Below are 22,126 nucleotides of genomic sequence, written 5' to 3'. Positions count from 1 at the left end.
AGGCTCTGGAAGATTTCTGAGCAAGGAAGCGGCGAGATGGGACTGTGGAGGCAGCAGCCGGACAGCCCTGTGGGCCTGTGATCAAAGAGGACTTATAGGCAGAGAACTGAACCGGGAGGCGATCAGAGCCGAGAGAGCGGCTGGACCTCCACTTCGCGCAGGGGGAGGAGGCACGCCAGCCCCCCGAAGTCCCCCTAAGTGAGCACTGCGGTAGCGGGGGCCACCGCAAATGGGTGCACGGGGAGGAACCCACGGAACCTGGCAAGACCTGCCTCTCAAACCTGTACTTTCAAACCTCCTTAAATTTATGCCAATAATTTGCCAGAATTTGGCAGACCTTGCATTAAAAATTCAAAACTTAACCACTGCTGATGGGAACGCTCCGTGACCCAAACGGTCACCCGACTGTGTCTGACCACCTCACAGTCGCTTTTACCCTTTGACCGAGCAATCGCACTTCTAGCACTTTATCCCCAGAATGAACTGGCCCAAACCCACAAGAGGTTGTAAACTTGAGTTTAGTCGCTGTAAAAGCCTGGAAAGCCACCCCAAACCCATCACCGGGGACTGGAAAGCCTGGAAACCCACCCCAAACCCATCACCGGGGACTGGACTGAAGGGCGGCATATCCACACAATGGAGCATTGTGCCGGGACAAAGGAAGGCAGCCGACCTCCACTGGCTGATAACACAGCGAGTTCTCAGTGTACAGTAACTGAGAAAAAGCACAGCTCCTTCTGTGGACAAGCGGAGTAAATACCAACATGCACTTAGACATACATTTTTCTTTTTCAAATAGAAAAAAAAAAATGGGAGGATAAACCAAAAACTAATAAAAATGTTCTCTATGGGGGAGGGTGGAGACGACTTTGGTGCAGGTCCGTGGACAGAACTCAGGGCACTGTGATTACAGATGGGGAAAAGTTGCATTTATTTTTCACTAAACTCTAGCTAAAAGTTGGCCAATTCCTCCAATCATGAATGTAGGTGACAGACCACAGTAATTTTAGCAACACCTCTGAATGTACCAAGAAATGCACAGATATTTTCATTATTCTTTGCCAGTTAGTGACAGTATGTTCATCAAAACTTTGGAATTACAGGGGCGCCTGGGTGACTCAATGGGTTGAGCCTCTGCCTTCGGCTCAGGTCATGATCTCAGAGTCCTGGGATCGAGTTCCGCATCCGGCTCTCTGCTCAGCAGGGAGCCTGCCTGCTTCCCCGCTCTCTGCCTGCCTCTCCGCCTGCTTGCGATTTCTCTGTGTGTCAAATAAATAAATAAATAAAATCTTTAAAAAAAAAAGACAACTTTGAAATTACAGTAGTTATAAAACTCGCGAGATCTTCAGTAGGAAATAATGTTAAATATGCTAACATGTAATTCTCAGTGGTAGACATGTCTGCTGTACTTTATTTGACATCTTTCATCATTAAAAGAAGTTATAAAAACATCTGTGAACCACAGTTGGCCTAGGGATCTCAACCAATTACACCCTCTGCCTTAGGTAATCACCCGGCAACAGTAACACTGTAAAGCACATTTTTTTTTTTTTAAAGATTTTATTTATTTATTTGACAGCAAGAGACACAGCACGAGAGGGAACACAAGCAGGAGGAGTGGAGGAGGGAGAAGCAGGCTTCCCACTAAGCAGGGAGCCGGATATGCTCTGTGGGGATCCCAAAGATGACCTGAGCCAAAGGCAGACGCTTAATGACTGAGCCTGGCGCCTCAAGCCCTTTTCTTTTAAGTAGCTCCACGCCCAACGTGGGGCTCAAACTCATGACCCTAACATCAAGAACTGTATGCTCAACTGACTGAGCCAGCCAGAGGCTCAACACTGTAATCGTAAATAAATCTGAGCCTACAAGCACAAAGTCTCATGACAGTTCTAGGGGAAATGATGATCATCCAGACACTTGTAACTCTGCCTATATGAAATTTTTAATATCACTAAATTCAACAGTCACTGAAAAAATTCTCATGCTGGCAAAACCCCAGCGGTTAAAAGGAGTTAAAGAGAAACCACCTCATGAGAGAAAGGTGATGTTATTAAGAGAGATGTTAGGTTAAGAAGCCTAAATCTAGAGGGAAAATGAAGAACTTAATTTTAATATATTGAATGTGAAGTGATTTTTAAAAATTACACCAAAATGAAAATACCCAAGGCAGTTTGAAAATACAGAACTGTAGCTGAAAGGAAATAACACCTGAAGAAATAAATTTAGTACTTCACAAAAAATAAGTTGTTGGCAACAACCCAGATAAAATCTTTAAAGCATAAAGAACAAACTAACGAAAGACGAGCACTGAAGCTTCTATTTAAAGAGCACAGGGAAAATGAGTCCCTGCCTCTCGCCCCCCAAAGAGTCCTGCAAGAGGAAGGGAACACCCAGGTAGGGGGACCAGAAATCCAGCAAACAGAAGACAGAGGAGGGCAGTTTTAGGGAATGTCTTGTCCCTGGCTGTGTCAAAGGTCTGGGATAAACCGAGGAACAGGTGTATGATGAGGAAGTCACTGATGGCGGCGGTACCAGGAAATCGGGGTCTTCACGAATGAAGAGTAGAAGCCGAGCTCACGCCAGGTGAAGCAGCCCACTCAAAGCCATGTGAGGCCGCCGGACTCCACGCGGCTACGAGAGCCAACCCCCGCCTGCCTCTACCAGTACATCTGATGTCACAGGAGGGCTCCTGCCCTAGCTGGGATGACCTGCTGACTTCTGACCCCCACTAACCAGGAAAGAATCAAAGTGTGAGCAAGGCATGAACTTGCCTTTTAAATTCTAAAGCCAGCATCCAGGCATAAATATTATGAACTTATCACTGAATATGAATATGACAACTATCAGGCTTTAGTTTCCAAAACAAACCACATACCTTATTCAAAAAGAATGCACGACCAATGATGATTATTTACGACAGCAGTCTCCTAGTAAAAGTTCTCTGCAGGTCTCACAGTTGAACTTAATGTAACCCTGAATTCAAAGTTCTGATATAAAGTTTACTATATTCTGCCTGCATTCATGCTTTCAGCTGCCCTCTACCAGGGGTTCCTCTGGTGATCTCCTCAAAGTGGACTCCCCAACTCCGATCACCACCAGGTGGGACTGAGAAAATACTATGCCAACCACTACGAAGAGACGATGACAGAGAATCCAAATCCAGTGAGCACTGCTAATCAGATTCACGTAGAACGCAACATCTGGTTCCTTCAATAATGTCAGCTCTAATTCTGTTAATTCATTTTAAATTAAAGACCCAAATACCAACTGGAGATTTAGAGGAGGTATCAGATGTTAAAATCCTAGTTCTATGCCTGCTACACAGTAGAACTTCCCCAAATGATAGCCTGTGTTCTTCCCTCTAAAATATAGCAAAGGTAGTAGGAGATCATCCTAAAAGACCTAATTCACCTGATTTTAGCCAGAAAATGATTAAAACCCATTAAATACATAAATACAAGGACATCTTTAATATGTTGAACATTATTCATGTAATATTTGTAAAACCTTCCTTAAAAATGAAAGTGGAGGGGCGCCTGGGTGGCTCAGTAGGTTAAGTGGCTACCTTGGGCTCGGGTCATGATCCCGGGGCTCTGGGATTGACCCCCACATCAGGCTCCTTCTTAGTGGGGAACCTGCTTCTCCCTCCCCTCTGCCTGCCGCTCCACCTACTTGTGCTCACTTTTCCTGTTAAATACATAAAATAAAACAAAAATTGAGCAGGATGCCTGGGGGGCTCAGTCACTTAAGCGTCTGCCTTCGGCTCGGGTCATGATCCCAGTGTCCTGGGATCAAGTCACGCACCGGGCTCCATGCTCAGCAGGAGCCTGCTTCTCCCTCTGCCTGCCACTCCCCCTGCTTGTGCTCGCTCACGCTCTCTGAAAAATAAGTAAATAAAATCTTAAAAAAAGAAAAGAAAGGGCGACTGGGTGGCTCAGTTGGTTAAGCGACTGCCTTCAGCTCAGGTCATGATCCCAGAGTCCTGGGATCGAGTCCCACATCAGGCTCCTTGCTCCATGGGGAATCTGCTTCTCCCTCCGACCTTACCTCTCGTGCTCTCTCTCACTGTCTCTCTCTCAAATAAATAAATAAAATCTTAAAAAAAAAAAAAAGAAAGAAAGAAAAGAAAAAAACGTGGAGCAAAACTATGAAACTCCCAGGAGGTAACAGAAGAAAACCTAGATGACCTTGGGTTTGCTGGTGCCTTTTTGGACACAACACCGGCTGTATGAAACAAGAAGGAATCACTGGTAAACCGGACTTTAGGAAAATTTAAAACTTCTGATTTATGAAAGACAATGTCAAGAGGATGAGAAGACAAGCCACAAAGGGAGGGGAAGTATCTGTAAAAGACACATTTTATAAAGGAGTACTAACCAAAATATATAAGAACTCTTAAAACTCAGTAAGAGAACCACTTAGTTAAAAAATTGGCCAAAGAGGGCACCTGGGGGGCTCAGTTGGTTGAGCGACTGCCTTCGGCTCAGGTCATAATTCTGGAGTCCCGAGATCGAGTCCTGCATCGGGCTCCCGGCTCCACAGGGGGTCTGCTTCTCCTTCTGACCCTCCTCCTCTCATGTTCTCTCTCTCAAATAAATAAATAAAAATCTTAACCAAAAAAAAGGTTGGCCAAAGACCTTACAAAGAAGATACGCAGATGGCAAACAGATGAAAAGATGTTCCACATCATGTGTCATCAGAGAAATGCAAACTGACACAAGATCCACCACACGCCTGTTAGAAGCGCCAAAGCCTGGGACACGGACGCCGCTGAATGCCAGCAAGAACATGGAGCAACAAGAACCCTCAAACACTGCCGGAGGGAACACACACACACGCGCACACGCATACACACACACAACACACACACGCACACACAGTGCAACCACCTTAGAAGACACAGTCTGGTGGTTTCTTAGAAAACTAAACATACTTTTACCATAAGATCCAGCATGTAGGGGCGCCTGGGTGGCTCAGTGGGTTAAGCCTCTGCCTTCAGCTCAGGTCATGATCTCAGGGTCCTAGGATCAAGCCCCCTCACCCCCGCATCGGGCTCTCTGCTTGGCAGGGAGCCTGCTTCCCCCCCAATCCCCCGACCCTGCCTGCCTCTCTGCCTACTTGTGATCTCTATCAAATAAATAAATAAAATCTTAAAAAAAAAAAAAAAAAGATCCAGCATGTACACTGCTGGGTATTTACCTAACGGGGTTAAAAACTTACATCCACACACACAAAAAACACACCTGTGCAAGGATATTTACAGCAACTTTATTCATAATTGCCCAAAGTTGCAGGCAACTAAGATGTCCCTCAGCAGAGGAATGCGTGAATGAACTGTGGCCCGCCGGACGACGCAATGTTACTCTTCACTAAAAAGAAATGAACTGTCAAGCCAAGTCACGGAGGGACTTCAAAGGCACATTATGAAGTCAAAGACGCCAACCTCAAGAGGCTACACTGTATATGCATTCCTGAAACGGCAAAACTACAGAAGAGACAGTCAAAAGGTCAGAGTGGCTGCCCGGAATCTGGGGTTGGGGGGGGGCAGATAAACAGGCAGAACACAGAGGAGTTTGAGGGCAGTGAAAATACCCTGCGTCATACTATAATGGTGGATGTAGGTCAATACAAATTTGTCCAAACCCACAGAATGTACTTCACCAAGTGTGAACCCTAATGTCTTAAACTACAGACTTGGGGTGATTATGATGTGTCAGTGTAGGTTCACTGATTTTAACACTGATTTAACCACTCCAGTGCAAGAAGGCGGTAAGAGGGTAGTAAGGCTGTATGTGGGGGGCAGGGGTATATGAGAAACCTCTGTACCTTCCTCTTTAATTTTGCTGTGAACCTGTAAGCTCTAAAAAAACAGAATAAAACAAGCAAACAAAAAAACCCCCCTAAAAAACAGTCTTTGGGGGAAAAATGAAAGTAGAGGCTGATTTTTTATCTTTATATTTTACTCATGAAATACACTTGTATTTTATAATCTGGAAAACAGGAGTAAACAAAAAGCGTGTATCAAATACTGTATTTGCTTATTTTCCTGAATTCAAAATAAGGTTCTTTTGCTCATTATTGTTATTTGAGTAATGGAGGTTTCAATAAATGAATTTTATACTTCTGTTACTCTAAAAATGGAAAAGGTGACGAAACAAAAGGGTTAACGAAAGGTACCCCTTTGTCAACAGAACCTCTCCCAGGACTGTTCTGTGGCCGGGGGGCAGGTGCCCCATTCACAGTCGAATCCTCAGCACCAAACACAAGGCCGTGGCACTCCAAGAAATACCGGCCAGCTTACCACTCCAAAGATTTCAAGCACCTGAACCCCCGATGATACTCAGACAAAAACCCACACAGAAGCCCACTCAGCTCATCAGCACACAGAACTACTACAACGTAGAGAGAGGCGCTGCCGCATAGTTGTTGCCATGGCCTTTCATCTTCTGGCAGAGAGAGAGAGTCAGAGAGTGAGAGTATGTGAGTGTGTGTAGTGGTGTGTGTGTGGGGGGATACAACATTTACATAATGGATAGAATTTACTCAGGATTATGAAAATAATTATTGAAACAAGCCATAAAAAATGTAAAACTGGCGGCTTTAAAAGCTGAGAAACAAGGCCAGGACCCACCACTGTAGGGCAAAGGGATTTCAAGTTTCATGGTGATTCTCTCTGCCTTCTCCCACTCTCTCAACACCAGCAGAGGTTTGAAATTAGCAGGCCCTCAACCTTATACTAAATGAATTAATACAGTTGCCTTCTCGTGTTCAATCTTTGTCTAATTATGTAATATAAATATATGCACATGCTAATTTAATTCATTCCCCAACACACCCACACACATGATTTTATAATTATGAGACATTTCAGATGTCATTAAGTACAGAATTTTCTCCCATGAACATCTTGGAATTAAACAATTTTTGCTCTTAGGCTTGGGTACTTGAACAATTAATTAACACAAAAGAGAGTCCTTTTAAATCCTAAAAATCCACATAACAGAACCTCAATTCAGTCAGCATACAGACCCTTCCTATTTTAATGACCATGTGACCTCCAAATAGGGCGCCCCGAGCTTCACTAAGGTAGAGTGTTTCAGAAAACTCAGAAACCCGCAGAAGACCAGACACTGATTCATCAACAGGTGTGGTACCGACTGATGGGTCTGTCCACAGAAACTCGCTTCCACTGCTAAAGACCAAATTTCAGATCTAGCCTGTGGCATAAAGCACACTTATTCAAGGATCTCACTTGGTGCTGGCATGTATTTTATTTCCAAGCATTTTCGATCACTTTTTAAAACAAAGAAAAACTGTATTGCATTTGGTCAGGATTACCTACATGTATGTTTTTCAAATTGAGGGCTGCAATTTCATAATGTGTAGATTGTGACATCAACTCGGTAAATGGCAAGTGAACTTTTTTAAAAAGTGAAATAGAAAAAAAACTCCCAGAACACAATGAGAAGTATTACGCAGTGTATCTTTTATGTCAGTTATGCCTGCAGGCGACTGGGCTTCTCCCACAAAATGTGTTTCTTACTGCAGAAACAAGTCAGGAAGCAGGGATCAACCTCACAGAGGGACAGCGCTTTTTCAAATACGGTTGTTAATATATAAATAAATACATATTTATGTAAATTTATAAAGGTATGTGGCTGACTGTGGGACTTCAACATTCCAGCTTCACAACTCACTACCTCTGTGGACTCGGGCAGATTCCTTACCTTCTGTGCCTGTAATTCTGTGTCATGGGGATACCAACAGTACCTATCTGACAAGGTTGTTGAAAGGAACAGATGAGTTATGTAAATAAAATATTTACAAGAGCACATGGCACGTAGTAAGCACTCTCTACTATTCTAGTCATAGCAGCGCTACTACACAGGTTATGGGATGTCCGGATAATCCTAACAGTGGTACTTAAATTTAAAACACAACAAAAACTTCTCAGGGGAGAAATGTCAAAGCTAGCGTGCTTATTTTTTAAGTCAAAAAGAGGTAAATTAACGTTGCCTGAAAATTTCTGAATATCCTTGATAACGGATGACACCAAGGGCAGTACTTGCCAAAGATTCCCACAGAAGCGTATCTGTCTTCGGAGATGGGAGCTTGTATTCTGATGGACCTGGAGATCCAGCCAGAAGTAGTTGCCAGAGGCTCAAATTGTCTTTGGAATTGCATTCTTCCTTAAAAATCATCTGAATCAGGACGCCTGGGTGGCTCAGTGGGTTAAAGCCTCTGCCTTCGACTCAGGTCGTGATCTCAGGGTCCTGGGATCAAGCCCGGCATCTGCTTCCTCCTCTGTCTCTGCCTGCCTCTCTGCCTACTTGTGATCTCTGTCTCTGGCAAATAAATAAATAAAATCTTTAAAAAAATCATCTGAATCTTTCATTCTACTACCAAAAAGTTTTGTTTCAACAGAATGCTTTAAAATACTGGCTTTAAAAATGTTTCTTACCTATCTTATTAGTTAATGGGTGAGCTTCTGTCCTACTGAATCCAGTAAGCTTGGAGAACCCAATACTAACGAGCTCCCACTGCTCATCAGCACCCAAGAAATTCCCGCGTTGGTGCCACAGCACTGTCAGACGCTAACACACACACCAAACACAGACAGCAAGGCGTCACTCCCTCCGGAAATGACCGGGATACGGCTGGTACAGGAAACATGTTCGGGCCACTGACGGTGCGCAAAGACGGACCGAAAGCTGGGGAGGCCCCTGGGAAGGCCCGATCACAGGCAGCACGCAGGTGGCCGGTCCCGCCCTCTCCTGGAAAGGCTCATGCAGGAGAGCTGCTTCAGGGAAGGGCACACTATTTTACAACAGTTGTAACTTTCACTTAAATGAAGTTTCAACTTCTAGATCCCACACTGATGTTCAAGTAATCTCCAAATTTTCCCCATGTGTGGTGAACGCTTTGCCCTCTAGTGGGTGGGTGCTAAACCTTGAGATGACACGTGCCAAACCAGCGAACTGGGAAAGCCACCCCATCTCTACGGGAACAGTCACCTAATCTGGGTTTTTTCAATCATCACTTCTCTTGCCACTAATACTAAAAAATCAGCCCTGAGGGCACCTGACTGGCTCCGCCTGTAGAGCATGCAATTCTTGATCTCGGGGTCATGAGTTCAAGTCCCACGTTCAAGGGCAGAGATTACTAAAACAAAAAAAAAAAAAAAAAAAAAACAAAACTTTTTTTTTTTTAAAGATTTTATTTACTTGTTTGAGAGACAGAGAGATCACAAGTAGGCAGAGAGGCAGGCAGAGAGAGAGAGGAGGAAGCAGGCTTCCTGCTGAGCAGAGAGCCAGAAGCAGGGCTCGATCCCAGGACCCTGGGATCATGACCTGAGCTGAAAGCAGAGGCTTTAACCCACTGAGCTACCCAGGAGCCCCTAAATAAAAAATCTTAAGAACAAAAGAATTCAACCCTGAGTTAAAAATTCTGGTCAGCAACTATCCCTGGCCAAGTGAACTTTCAAAGACACTTCCCATTTCGCTACAAACTGGTTGAAAAAGGATAAACAGTGGTGCCTGAGTGGCTCAGCCAGTGAAACGTCCGACTCTTGATTTCAGCTCAGGCTATGACCTCAGAGTCTCGAGGTCTCAGAGCCCCGCACCCGCTCAGGCTGCCGAGGGGGCGGCTGGCGCCTGCTCAAGATTCTCTCCGTCCCCCACCCCCTCAATGAAAATCAGGAAAAGGATAAACAGTCCTACCTCAACACTCTGATTTACAGCTTTTATGCTCTGGTTTGTCTTGAATACATTCTAACGATTTGTTCACCTTCCGGAAGATACCAAGAGAAATCAGAATCATCTTCCTGTAGGCGAAATGTTCCTTGCGCGGACAATGGCCTGGATTACTGGGGTTACTGACAGCTCAATGCCTCCTCCCACAGGTCTGCACACCCCCCCCCCTTCAATGCGCATGCTCCGTTGCTGTGCCAGAGAAAAAGCTTGTTGAAAAAGTCCTCAGTAGCTGCTACAACATCTAGTACTTCTATTTCCGATTATAAATATTGGGGGAAAGCCATGGAGGGCGTCTGGGTGGCTCAGTTGGTTGAGCGGCTGCCTTTAGCCTCAGGTCATGATCCTAGATCCAGTCCCACCATCCGGCTCCCTGCTCAGCAGGGGGGTCTGCTTCTCCCTCCGACCTTCTCCCTCTCCTGCTCACTCGCTCTCATTCTCTCAATTAAAATCTTTTAAGAGAAAGAAAGAAAGAAAGAAAAGGTATGGTGAGGATACATAATACACAACTATGTGTATTTAAACCAGGGGTTTGAGTCAATCAAATGTAAAAGTAAATTCAGTCTGTCAATTATTGGAGTACATCTTCTAAGCTCATGAAAACAAGCCATTTGATAATAACCTTAATAATAATAACAGGTCTGTTTGGTTTGGGGTTTTTTTTTTTTTTTTTTTGGAGGCAGGTGAGAGAGGGCTTTTTTTTTCTTTTAAATCATGCTCCCTACCCTGACTGAAAACAATCTGCCACATCCATAACAAAGGGGAAAATGTGGTAAACTCAAAACACCAGCTTCCCCTAAGAGGATTCTGAAACAGATTTAAACTCCTAGCGTCTTCACTTAAAAAAAAAAAAAAAAATTAACTGCTTGGGGTCCAGATATTTCTAGTTGCAAAAATTTGTAGTGAATTTCTCTCAGAAGGTGCACAACTAACCGGTTTTTGTAGTCACCATAAAACTAGTGATTTTTTACATTATTATTTAGGGGCATTAGAAACATAAAAGAGCCTCTCTTGAACCTCTACAATAATTAAAACCCACACAGAAACACAAAAAAAGGGGGCACGTGGATGGCTCCGTGGGTTAAGCATCCGTTCGGTTCTTGGTTTCGGCTCAAGTCATGATCTAAGGTGACATGGAGCCCAACGTCAGGCTCCATGCTGAGCTGAAGCCTCCTTAAGATTCTTTGTCTCTCTCCCTCTCCCCGCTCCCCTCTGCAAGTTCTCTCTCAAATATATAAATCTTTAAAAAAAAAAAATGTACACTTCACAAACAACTCAATTTTCTAAAATAAACTTACACATCAACACTTTGCAAAGAAACCAACTTGTGCAAGGTGTAAGTGCAATGAGCTATAGAAAGAAGCACATTTTAGGATTAATCTTTCGTCAGACCTCACACGCTATGTATGTGTTCACTTAATCTATACTCACACCTTCAATAAAACAAAACCCCCTCCTCCACATTTTGGGGGAAAAAATCCTCTTTTTAATGTGAAACTGTAGTTCCATTCACTGCTGCCAAGGGAGTCATCTGAATGTGTTTTAAAATTACTTTTCACTACAACTATTAAGGGAATCTTCTGTCCTAGTTATAAGCGCACGCGCGCGTGCACACACACACACACACACACCCCTCTAATGTATCTACCCAAAAAAAGCACTGTAGATGTTTACCCTACACTACATCGAGACGTTCAAAAGTAAATTTTTGTGTAACATGGCTTGTTGGTGAGACTGAATTCTTTAACCATAGACATTTCCCCAAAATCGGCCTTATCCAAAGAAAATTTCTACAGCACAGGTAAAATCTCAAAGTTAACAGAACTCCAAATTGGTTTGTTGAAATTCCATTAAATTTTATTACAGACCTGCCGTCGAGCGCGCCGGGTGCGCTGTGCCCAGAGCTGGACTTGCAGTTGAGCTTCTGGAGAGGGGATGGGCTCGTGGGGGCGGGGGGAACATGCTCAAGAACCTAAAGTGGCGCCCACTCGACCAAATCACCGTGACTCCAATACCCCCCGGCAGGCTCTGGTCACCAGACCCCCAGCAAATCCTGAATACAGGGGAAGCAGCATGAGGAGGTAAAGGCAACACGAAGCTCGGGCTAGAACCAAAACTGAAGGTGCGAGTACAGAGCATTTGGAAGAAAGAACTGGCAAGGCTGTGTAGCGCTCGGAACACGGACACGAAAGGAACACGCTGAAGTCTCAGATACGATGCCAGCAAGAGAGAAGTTGGACTCCGCTTACGGAGCCAGAGAGGGGAGTCTGGGGCAAGTGGAGATGGAAGGCAGGGCAGGGGGACAGAAAGCCTGGAGGACCCTCAGGAGGAGGAGGGCGTGGTGCTCAGCAGGAGGTCAGTGAGCCAACAGTTAGAAGCATCACAGCTGCTTAGCAGAAACAAAACTGCAAAGCCCCAGGGCAGAATCGACTACAACAGAGAACCAAGTCAAAGAGGGATCTCCTGAATGTCCATCAGGAGAAGAAAAGATCAAACAGAGCAGAGAGCAGTCTCTGCAGAAGCTAATGTCAAGAGATCTTTCAAGAAGAAAAAGGGTGACCCGGCCGAGAACTTTGGGAATCACTGCACGCTGCAGCCCCCTCCTTAAAGAGGGCGAACTGCTCCAGAAAAGACAATCCCAAACTCATCTGCTGTCTCCTGATGCGCCGTTCCCACTCTGGAAACCACGGAGCCGGAGATGCAGGAGAACCAATGTCACACACCAGGAAAGAATCTCGGAGAACAGAGACATGAAGTCTGATTTTCAGTGGACTGAAATGCTTTTCCAGTCCAGACAGTTAGGAGTTTTTAAAAGATTTTTTTTTTGAAATATCTTTGCAGTTCATGTCATAAACCAGTGTTTTCCAGGTTTTAAAGTAGGTTTAATACAACACCACCAAGAAAAGGTAAGTGATATACTTTGACTTTGCTGGAGGTCTTCAGCAGTGATTATAGATCCTAAAGCATGCACTTTAAATATCTGTTTCGTCTACTTTCTGGAATAGCATTTAGGATTCAGACGTGGAATGGAGCGAAGCAGAAATCATTTCTAGACAACTACACATCTGACAGTATTCATTAAGATCCTGGTCTCTACGTCACTGATTGATCCAAAGAGCACAAGCACGTCCAGACTCAATCAGTGCTTCACCAAAGACGGAACAAAAACGAACATGTCGGGACGCCTGGGTGGCTCAGTTGGTTGGACGACTGCCTTCGGCTCAGGTCATGATCCTGGAGTCCTGGGATCGTGTCCCGCATCGGGCTCCCGGCTCCGCGGGGAGTCTGCTTCTCTCTCTGACCTTCTCCTCGCTCATGCTCTCTCTCACTGTCTCTCTCTCAAATAAATAAATAAAATCTTTAAAAAAAAAAAAAAAAAAAAAAAAAAAAAAAAAAAAAAAAAAAAAAAACGAACATGTCGATTTACTAGTACTGCTTGCTACTGCAAGGCGTGTTATTTTTCATGCTAGGATTCTAAACTCAGTATGGTTTTACAAAACAAAATGCGTTCTTTACTCTGGTAGTAAGGTTCGCTTCCCTCAAAGGCTACGTTAAATGAAGGGTGTACCTCGTTACAGACCCACACACCCTATCTGACGTATGTCCCCTGGAAGATCCAGATCTCCCTGTAATGGCAACATACACCAACATATTAAAGGTCCCTCAATATGCAACCCAGCATTTCCTAAATGTATTTATTCACAGATCTCCCACCCTCATACCTGACATGTCACCGAACATATTGGACAGATTCGGGTCTAAACAAACAAATGAAAATACTGGAAATGCAGTAACACGTGCAGCAGTCAACGTACAGTAAAGCTGAGCATGTTTGTTACAAAAACAGTGACCGAAAAAGGAACAAACAAAAAAACAAAAGCGAAGGAATCTTCACCATCTGAGCGGGACTCTCTGCAGGATACGCCTCACCAGACTCGCCCCAGCTCGACTGCAGACATTACACAACAACCCACACGCGGCCACGTCCCCGACACACGGAACACTTGCGAGGGTACAATGGAAGGGAGCACTCGGGGCAAACTGCCCAACAGGCTGATGATCTTGACCATCGCTGGGCCCTCCCCGGCTTTGTGTTTTTGGGTCCCCCCATTGGTAGTCTTTCTTCACCATGGCGAACAGGAGACACCACCTGGGGGGGGGCCCCCGGGCACTAGCAAAACGTGCCGGCACTGGGTGTCCGCGGCTCCCGCTGGCCAGGAACAGAGACAAGGCTTCTGTCCAAGGCGAGGCATTGACAATAAGCAGAAAGCCAAGGGGGAGCAGCTCCAAGGTCACGGCGTGGGTTCGGCCCCATCTCTGGCTCATACTAAGTGCTGAGCAAATAGTGCTATTTATTACACGTTCAGACGGACCTGCAAGGAAATTTTTCATGGATTTTTAAGTCTTTAACACAGTGGAAGTCAGAAGAATCCATTCTTGGACTTTTCCCTTCTCTATCCTCCTGCAAGCCAAACGTCCCCCAGTCTGGCCAGAGCAGGCCTCCTTCAATCCGGCAGGGAGGCAGGTCTGAGCCCTGGCCTTTCCCTCGCATCCTGACTTTGGGCGGCTCCTCGGTCACACATAACTATCTCAGTTAGTATATGGTTAACTGATTTCTACATAGTAGAGGCATTTTACTCCTGGCATCTGGTGCCATACTTCCGTGCACCTCTGCTCTCATCAGTCCAACGGCATTCCTCATTTGTCATTTAGAACACATTTCCTAAGTCGATGGTAACATTTCAATTTTCCAAGCTACAGCACAAGGTGTGCCAAAAAAATTTTCTTCCAATTTTTAGCAAATGTATAGGAAGCACAACAACAGGTTTACACAGTCAATCTAGAAACGCACCTACTCACACTAGGAGTTACGAAGTAAGCAAACAAGGGTAAGACGTTCACAGTATCACTAAGAAAAAGAAGCTTCCACACTCAAGACGATCGGGCAGTATGGAATTCGGTGTTATAATAAAATATCAAAACATCAAGGAGTTTCATGAGATGGTTTAACATTAAGATGGTTTCATGGAGGGCATGAGAGGACCTGCCGGATGGAAACGCGGGGGAGAGAAGGGGAAGATCAGGCAGCCCTGTCCTCACATAAGGGGTACCAGCATGCGCAACAGGGACCCAGCACGCAGGACAGGGTCGGCTTGCAAAGCCATGCCCAGGCCACGTGGGCAGGACACCAAGCAGAAACACCTCACTGGCAATGAGTCCCAGTAGCTATACTGGCCTTTTTTGGGGTTGTTTTTACCAATTACTCCACTGTATTACAGATATATGTGCACTGGAGAAAACTGGAGGAAAAAACGAAAATAAGACTAAACTAAAAATAACTTCTAAATCCACTGCCTGGAGATAATCACTATTCATTTTTTGGTTTAGGCCCTCCACCCCCTTTTTTTTAATGTAAATACTCACATACCAACAACCTAAAATTTTAGACATTACATATATTGTTTTATAGCAGGTTTCGGTCATTTAATATTCACTGAATAGTCATTAAATACAGAATTGCAGAAATGCAAAGTTATCTAAAAATGATGACATAATCATCCTTAATAGCAAAACACTGAAAACACCTGCTCAAAGAGGGTGTTAAATATGTATTCTCATGACAAAGTATTAATCTACTAAACAGTTTCTCTCCTAAACTTTAGAAGTAGATTAGCTATTTCAAAGGGCACACAGATTTTCTATGTGTGTGTCACATATTTCTCTTGCAAAAGTCATACTAAATTACTTTTTCTAGCAACGTATGAGTGGGCTCATTTCTCCATGCCCTCACCAGAAGTGGTTTATTTTTTAATCTAGGCCAAAATTTTTAAGACCAGTATCTCACTACCTGGCATTTCTAGGAGTACTGCAGGTGAAGCCGAAACTTTCTTCATGTTTCCTGCTCCTTCTTTTAACCTTTCGGTTTACAAGCCCTCGTTTTATAGTAAGGAAAGTTAAATTGCTTCTAAGTCACAGTATTTCTCTCAGTTTGCCACTTATCTTTATTCTCTTTATGGCATTTTAGCATACAGAAACTTAATAATTCTGATTTTTTCCCTTTAAACAGTTCCACTTTTGGTGTCGTGTTGGGAGAGGCTTTCACCATCCTAAGATCATTTGTACTATCTTTTGTTTCTTAAAAACTTAAAAAAAAAAGGTATTAAAAACCACAGAAGTTTACCACCCTAAAATTATAATATTTTGTACTAATTTTTTTTAAGATTTTACTTATTTATTTATTTGACACAGAGAGAGAGAGAGAGAGAGAGAGAGAGAGAGAGATCATAAGTAGGCAGAGAGGCAGGCAGAGAGAGAGGAAGAAGCAGGCTCCCTGCTGAGCAGAGTGCCCGATGCGGGGCTCGATCCCAGGACCCTGAGACCAGGGCCTGAGCTGAAGGCAGAGGCTTAACCCACTGAGCCACCCAGGCGCCCCCTTTTTGTACTATTTTAAATGTTTTCACCAGTGCATACACACTTTCTGCACACAGATTTTAAATGGCTGCACACGGGGTGCCTGGGTGGCTCAGTGGGTTAAAGCCTCTGCCTTCAGCTCAGGTCATGATCCTGGGGTCATGGGATCAACCCCCACACCGGGCTCTCTGCTCAGCTGCGAGGCTGCTTCCCCCCACCCAGCCCCCTCTCTCTGGCTGCCTCTCTGCCTACTTGTGATCTCTGTCAAATAAATAAATAAAATCTTAAAAAATAAATAAATGGCTGCACACATTTCATACAACCTGTTTTCCAAAATATTTTCTCACACAGGCCTTTTTAAAAATTGCAACTTGTTCGATCTGAATAGTCTCAAAATGGTTTTACAAATTCTGGCAAGGCCAATGAATCACATCACACCCAATTCAACGATAGTTCAAAGTTCCAGAACCGTTTATTTCTGTGCCACCAGTGTCCAAGTACTCTCCTTCAGTGACCACCAGTTACTAAAAGACCAAGAACAGTAAGTTCATGCTTTGTGGTCAAAAGAGTTCTGCATAATCGATTGTCATAATGACCAATTATCAGTTATCGATCGTTAAAGCATTTTCATTCTGATCTCTTCTCCTCTTCGCACTTGCATATAAAACACTTCGGAAGCCTCTGGTTGTAGCTGGAGCTCTGGAGCCCCTCCGTCCTGTTTTAGAATCACTACCTACTAGGCCTGACCTTAACCACTCAAAGCGTCACCTTTTCCACCGACACGCTGCAAGGGAGTGCAGACAACGGTACTTACACTTCCAGAAGTTCTGTAAAGATTCCAGGTGGGTGTCTGTTCCTGAACACAGTAGGAGTTAAATGAATGTTGACTCAGCCAGGTAGGTGCTAGGCACAGAGGACAGATGTCTCTCTCACATTCCCAGCCCTAACGGAGGTCCGTCGAGTAGGAGAAGCCACCAAGTCCCGTCACAGGGTAAGGTGCTAGGACACCGACCCAGGCAGGGCCTCATGGGGTCCCAGGCAGGCTCCTTGACCGGGATGGGATGGGACAGAAGTTCGAGCCTACACGGAGCCTTTCTGCAGGAGCAAGAGTGTGTCCGGAGATAGAAGGGGATGCGGTACTCTAGACAGAGCGGAAGCAGAAGAAAGATCTGCACGGGGAACCACGTCAGGGATGCTGAAGCCGGGAGCAGAAGCCAGTGAGGGGACTCTGCTTACTTGATCCAGGTTTCCCAAAGGTAAAAAATTTAAATGACTATCAAACCTAGGCTTCACAAGTCGGCTTTTCAAACAGGAGTAAGATCGTGCTTTAGAAGAGAACAGTTTTTCAAAGGCTATTAAAAGCAATGATATTCCCACAGAATCCACACTCTGAAGGCCTAAAGAATTCTTAAAATAGTATCAATTAAAAACCTTGTTATTTTACAAATGAGGAAATACAGGCCCAACAAAGTTAAGCTCAAATTAGACCCCAGGTCTTCTCTACCAGGCAAAATGTTCTATGCAAAATGTCCCAAGCAAAAATAAATGAATAACATATATATGGCTGGAAAATATCTGTATGAATAAAAATTATCATTAAGTATCATAATTCTGATTATAGCACACATTACTAAATTCATGTGTTATAAACAGGAAGCTGAAAGGCCTTAGTAACAGAATATAGTTAAGGGTTTTACTCAAATTTGATTTTTCATTTAATGTTTACTCCTCCGTTCTGAAAAGCAAACAACACACTTTTCACTGAAAAACTACCAGGTATCAAAAAAAAGGGCAAAGTGAACCTAGAATTGGCCCTTAAAAATGGTACACTCTTTTCTCTAGGTATATCTAAAAGACAAATTTCAAAACAAGCCCATGGTTCCCCAAAGCCATCCTGTTCCAGACTGACTCAGCTGCTGAAGATAGAAGGCCCGTGGCCTTGGGAGCTCTCTAGGGCGGAAACAGCCAAGAAGAAAAACACAAACACATACCTAAGTTTTGGGGGCCCTCATTTTTAATCTGAAGAATGGCAAGTAACAACTCCTCCATTTAAAGTACATTCATGGGGCGCCTGGGTGGCTCAGTGGGTTAAAGCCTCTGCCTTCGGCTCAGGTCATGATCCCAGGGTCCTGGGATGGAGCCCCGCATCAGGCTCTCTGCTCAGCAGGGAGCCTGCTTTCCCCTTTCTCTCTGCCTGCTGCTCTGCCTACCTGTGATCTCTGTCAAATAAATAAGATCTTTTTAAAAAATAAATAAATAAAGTACATTCATTTTGGGGCACCCAGCTGGCTCAGTTGGAGGACACATGCCTCTTGATCTCAGGGTTGTGGATTCTAGCCCCACGATGGGTACAGAGATTAGAGAAATAAAAATCTTGAAAAAAAAAATAAAGTACATTCATTTTAATTTTCCATCCTGAAAGAAAGGCACACTAAGCCTGCTGGGTATACTGGGAGTGAATTTCTGAACAAAGGCCCTCAAGGACCCAAGAATGGTCTCTCCTGCAAGAGGCCACATCCCACTCCGGCCTCACCAGCGGGTGTGCGCCCGCTCCAGACAGGGAAGAACCTCAGCTACCAAGAGATTTTATTTCAAAAGCAAGGCTGCAATGCTTAACCTGGGGTAAAATACTTCAACTTTTTGCGAAAACAAAACAAAACAAAAGCTGCACCTTAAAATGAGTTCTGAAGTAAAACAAGCTAATTCACGTTTTGCCACTTGTTTTCTTACCACTTTCCTGGATTTCCATAGCTAAAGAAAACCTGAGCATTTTTTTGTTTTGTTGTATTCGATCCTGGGGTTTTTAACAGCAATTATAACAAAACCTGCATTTCTTACCAGCATTAAGTGTCTTCTGCAGCCCACATCACAGGCGGTCAAACACTGGGGGAATTATTCCAGATTTAGTCATTTAAAAAAACAACCCGAGGTACCAAGTTCTATGCTACTTCCGGGATGCAAAAATAAGGCATATCCCCTACCTTCAAGGAATTCAGAGTCTGAAATGTATAAAGGCTGTAATGACAACACTAAGTTAATTACCCCTAGAAGACACTATTCAGCAAGAGGCAAAGGAATTCTAGGGTCTGCCATATCAAAGCAAAGGGCAGAATCAGCCCAGCCATTCATGTGTCCCTTAGGCCTCTTGATGTGGCCTCCCAGACATTAGGACAGGGAGACATGGCTATAAGGACTTGAGATGGAGCTGACAGAAGGAGGGTATCGTAAGTTAAAACCCTAGTGTATCTACAGTGTTTCGAAACTTTCCTTTTTGGCAAAAACGTTTTTTAAAATATGGTGCCAACGAGGAAAAAAAAAAGTTTAATATTTTCAGAGAGTAATCCAGTCAGCCCTCTCAAACTTAATGAGCAGTCTCCCAAAACCTCCAAAAATGGGCATAGTAGGGTTAAAGCTTGCATGTTTTGTTATTGGAAATGCCACGCGACTATTGGACTTAGCGTAGAAAGCAACAAACAGCACTTCAAAGTAAAAAGAAAAAAAAAAAAATCTAGTATCCAAGAACCCTTCCTGAACAAAGAAAGTCCAAATTTCTTTTAAAACAAAACACCTAATTTTGCTTTTCAAACAACTTTTTCTTATCTTGCTACACAAGCCATGAACTCCCCAGGATTTCAGAAAATCAGGTAAACAAGGTGGCCACAAAATGAAGTGTTAAAACTGCTGCAGAGTGTTAGAATAGGGTTAGGTCCTAGGAACTCAGGGCTCAAAGTAAAAGTGAATTTAGTTCCCCTCTGTCACTCCGATAAGCGCGTTTCAAAAACTGCGTGACCACTGACTCCGCTCCTAACTTTGACTGTCTTAAATGCCACTTCAAGGAAGGGCAATTACACACAGCAAATAAATAACTTGAGTAAGTTGACTGCAATTCCGTATTTGCACACTTACCACTAACCCCAGCTACGAACTAAAAGCAACACCAGTGATCCAATCGGAAAAGAGAATCCTGTTTTTGGCAAAGAGCTCGCTAAAGAGAGAAAACCCTCAACTTTGGGGATCAGTCTCAAGGAATGTTCATAAAGCACTTCCTCTCGCTTAACCATTTCGTCCACAGAACCCAGCGCGGCACAGGTGGCGGACGGAGGCTCGTGGCGACCCCGCCCCACGCCGGCCGCCCGCGCCCGGGTTACCTGCGGGGTCAGCGCGCGCTCCCGCCGGGCGCAGGGCCGGGGGCGCGCCGAGGCTCGGCCCCACTCGCGGGCACTGGGGGGTTCCGTCCCGTTCGGCCGCCGTACTCGCATCCCTGCGCGTCCCCCGGTCCGCTCCCCCGAGAGAAGGGGCAACGGGGCGACTGTTACCCAATAATAGCGACCGGCACAGTCGCAACAATGCAGGCGGGACCCCGAGAGCCGCGGGCGGGGAACCGGAAAGCAGAGCCCGGCTCCGCGGCTTCTCCTGCGCGCGAACCCAGTACTTTCTTGAGAGCACGAGTCGGGGGGGGGGGGCAGGCAACGCACGGGGGACGAGCGGTCCCCAGGGGGTGGGGGAGAAAGGGCACCAGCCAGGGCTCCCCGAGGGGTCGCCGCACAGGAGGGGCCGAGACGCGGACGCCCGGGATGCCCCCGGGCCGCTCGCCCGCCCACCCGGCCCCGAAGCCCCGGCCCCGTGGCAGCCGGGCGAGAGGCCGGCGCCACCAGGCCGCCGCCGCCTCGGGCGCGATGAATCGGGCTTTTTTTCTTTCCCCCCAGTGCGTAGTCCAGGCCTGGCAGCTCTGAGCCCGCGTCCGGGGCCGCGGCCCTGCCAGGCCCGAGCCGGCCGGGGTGACTCAGGGCCGGGCCCCGCTCGCTCCCCTCCCAACCCAGCGCCCTCCGCCCACGAGTCCCCCGGCCCGGCCGCCATTCCGCCCCGCTGCGGCTCGACTCGGCGGCTCAGGCCTCGCCGGGCGCCTGGGCTCGGCCGCCGCGGCCCCAGTCACTGCGACACCGCGGCTCCGACCCGGGCCTGCGCAGCCGCCGCCGCCTGCCCTCGGCCCCCGCGCCGCCGCCACTCACCCGCATTTCCCTGGTGCCTAAAGGGCTCTGGCGACGTCTCCACCGGGTAGCTGAGCCCGGGCGCCGGTTAAATCCCCGTCCCGCCAAGGTCTGGCTGCGTCCCTCAGCCGCCGGGGCCGCCCCGCCTGGAGCTGCGTGCGACACGGCTCCCGCCTCCTCCTCCTCCCCTGCCCGCCCGCCGGCCCTCCTCCCGCCGCCGCCGCCTGCACCACGCAACCTCCGCCCTCTCGCCTTTCCTCCTCGGCTCCCCGCCCTCCCGGCCTCACCGGCTCCGGCTACCGTGGGGGAGACGCTGGTGGGGGAGGGCCGGAACGCACCGCCATCGGCGTCCGGGGCGGGGGAGCCGGGAAACCGTCGCCGCCATCTCCCCACAAGCCCGAAGCGCGGGAGGGGCCCGGAAACCTCCCGCCCGGCGCGGCCACGGCCCCGGGGTCGCCCCCCGCACCGGCCGAGGCTCCGCGAGCGGGGCGTGTTTCACCTGAAAGCCCGCGGCCCCTTCCCCTGAGCGCCCGCGCCAGCCGCGGCCGGGCGCGCGGGGTCCACCTCCAGGTTTTAGAGCCTCCCTCGCCTTCGGGAGCCTGCGAAGACCCGGCTTCCCGCCACTTCGGACCTAACGAGGAGGGGGTCACCTTTTTAGGTTGGGGGCACCAGCCTCTGGAGAAACTGCCCCAAAACACCCTGAAAGAGAGGGTCTTGCCCCTCCTCCCGTCCCTCTCCGGTGCGCACACACCACACACACCGGGAGCCAACGTGGAACACCACCCCGAGTGCGCCGCGTGGAAAAGCCGCCCGCAGCATCCCCGACGACGGGGCCGAGGAACGAGGCAGAGACCGGCCAGCGGCCCGGAAAACCAGGCACAGACTTCCAAGAAAAACGTGTAGTGGGTTCTCGAGCCCCTTTGCACCTGCAGGCCGTAGCAGTCCGTACCCGGAAGCCTGAGCTTACCGGTGTGTGTC

At 46.7% G+C, this 22,126-nt stretch overlaps 1 protein-coding gene across 1 annotated transcript in view; it reads right to left on the bottom strand.

Moving 5' to 3' along the window:
- Positions 1-21,281, bottom strand: part of LOC111154336 (cullin 1) — a 103,212-nt gene extending 81,931 nt beyond the window's left edge. Inside the window, exon 1 of the mRNA XM_022513884.1 lies at positions 21,170-21,281. The gene's annotated coding sequence lies outside the window, so the exon portion shown is untranslated. The remainder of the gene's footprint in view (positions 1-21,169) is intronic.
- Positions 21,282-22,126: the final 845 nt, after the last annotated feature.

Source organism: Enhydra lutris, unplaced genomic scaffold (assembly GCF_002288905.1).
Source record: "Enhydra lutris kenyoni isolate GAN:26980312 unplaced genomic scaffold, ASM228890v2 scaffoldscaffold37, whole genome shotgun sequence".
Lineage (NCBI taxonomy): Eukaryota > Metazoa > Chordata > Mammalia > Carnivora > Mustelidae > Enhydra > Enhydra lutris.
Note: the sequence above shows the minus strand (reverse complement) of the source record. Positions and strands in the feature narration are given on the sequence as shown.